This window comes from Octopus bimaculoides, chromosome 3 (assembly GCF_001194135.2).
Source record: "Octopus bimaculoides isolate UCB-OBI-ISO-001 chromosome 3, ASM119413v2, whole genome shotgun sequence".
Lineage (NCBI taxonomy): Eukaryota > Metazoa > Mollusca > Cephalopoda > Octopoda > Octopodidae > Octopus > Octopus bimaculoides.
The window spans coordinates 20,381,725-20,383,729 of NC_068983.1; the positions used below are offsets into that span (position 1 = coordinate 20,381,725).

The 2,005-nt window shown below is 36.2% G+C and overlaps 1 protein-coding gene and 1 long non-coding RNA gene across 5 annotated transcripts in view; one reads left to right on the forward strand and one right to left on the reverse strand.

Moving 5' to 3' along the window:
• Positions 1 to 923, reverse strand: part of LOC128247267 (uncharacterized) — a 39,945-nt gene extending 39,022 nt beyond the window's left edge. The window contains exon 1 of the long non-coding RNA XR_008263621.1: positions 832 to 923. This is a non-coding gene — a long non-coding RNA (uncharacterized LOC128247267). The remainder of the gene's footprint in view (positions 1 to 831) is intronic.
• LOC106884261 (inactive histone-lysine N-methyltransferase 2E) overlaps positions 1 to 2,005 on the forward strand; it is a 514,331-nt gene that overhangs the window by 30,402 nt on the left and 481,924 nt on the right. The window contains exon 1 of one of the 4 annotated variants that reach the window (XM_052966076.1): positions 1,118 to 1,210. The exons of the other annotated variants lie outside the window; for them this stretch is intronic. The gene's annotated coding sequence lies outside the window, so the exon portion shown is untranslated. Of the gene's footprint in view, positions 1 to 1,117; positions 1,211 to 2,005 lie in introns of those variants that run through there. 4 annotated transcript variants of the gene reach the window in all.

The following is a 2,005-nucleotide window of genomic DNA, read 5'->3' on the forward strand; positions in this document are numbered from 1 at the left end:
TATATATATATATATATATATATGCATACAGGCACACTCTTTCCCATATATATATTATTGTGTCGAGAGAGAGAGTCATTCTGATTTAATACCTTATTAATTAACACTCTCACCGGTTCGATTTCCATTCGTTTACTTATTTTTTCTAAAATTTTCGTTGCTTATATAATATATATATCTGCAGCCCTCAAGTTTATCCAAAGTGAATTTAAATTAATAATTACATGCCATTATTTATAGCTGTATATGCCTTCGAGTTTCACCGCTACACTAAACTGTTACACACGCACACACTCTAATATATGCTAACCTTACTTTCTTCTTGTATTTCATTTCTCACTTTCGTTTATTTATTTCCTGTCACTTTGTTTTTGTCTGTGTATATACATACATACATACATACATACATACACACACACACACATAGTATATATTTTTTCAGTTTCCTTTTCCGTTCCTTGCATTTAGTGAAAAATATACTATTTCCCCCACCCCACACCGCCCCCACCTTTTTTTTTTTTTGTATTTTTTTCATAACTTTTCTCTAACCCTTTACTTCCTGCCCATAATATTTTTTACTTTTATTTTAGATATTTTGTTCCATTCACATTTCTTTCTTTTGTATTTCGCCAGCCACTTATCTCGCTCAACATCAAATTGCGAAGGAAGAGAGACTTATCGTAGTCTCTCGTAGTCCCTTCTTCCCTCGCAACATGCTCGAAATAACAGCTTTACATCCCTTTCAAATTTACACGGAACACTCAGAATGAATGCGTTTGTTAGTATGAAAATATATATATATATAAAGCGGTATGGTTATAACTGAAATACCTTTTGATCATAACTCTATTTGATAAGAGGTGACTTGAGGGCTGAACAACAATAACAACAACAACAGCATTTTGCCGGTCTACGCAAGTGATGTTCTTTAGACCAGATGTTGTCTGTCTGTACACAAGTTCCATCTACTGCCACAGCCCGTTGTTGTCCGAATAACTTCTGTCTGGCTGTGTCTCTGTCTCTCTTTCTCGCTCTCTCTCTATCTCTATCTCTCTCTCTCGATATAACGGAATACGCAAAAGCATTACTGAGACTGTAATTTGTCTGCAACAGTAGCAACAATAACATTGTTTATCAGTTACTACAAACCACGGCTATAATAAAGTCATCATAGTAAGCATCGCTATTGTTATATTAGTGGAGAAGAAAGGTAAAGTTTCTCTTTCTTTCTCTCTCTCTCTCTCTCTCTCTCTTTCTTACATATACTCTCCCTCCCACCGTTTATCCCTCTCACACACTCTCTTTCTCTAACCCCCTCCCATACACATGCACAAGCGTACTGTGAGTTTGGTTCGAGTACACACGAGTATCTGACGAACAAACGCACATGCGAAATTAGAGGATTTTGAGTAACTTCTCGACAGCTTTCAGCCCCTAAAATTATGTGTTTGCGCGTGTGCGTGCGTGTATATATGTGTGTATGTATGTGTGTTTATGTGTGTATGTTTATAGTAGTGCGTGTTTATAAATGTGTGTATATATGTATGTGTATATATGTGTGTGTGCACGTATATATATATATATATACTCATACACACATGCACGAGAGAGATACGGACAAGGTTTGAAGGAGAATCGACTGAGTGTTGGTAAAAAATTATATAGCAACCAGGACAGTGAAAATATATCGTTTAAAATACAACAGAAAGTGTGTGCGTTTGTGTGTGCACACACGCTTGCGTGTATGCATTACGCATAAACGTGTGCGTGCGTATGCGCATGTGCGCGCGTGCAATGTATATATTGCACATTAACGCGTGCCTTATTATTATTATTTTTTTTTTTTTCGTATTTCTTTTATTTCATTTGCCGTTTTTAAACAGATGCTCTTCTCTTATTCTTGTTGTAAATACTGATGTTGTTTAAACACACGTTGGCTGCTATCTTGCAGACTATACGTTGCATGCAAGTCAAATGTGTGGTTTTTTTTTGGGGGGGGGTATTA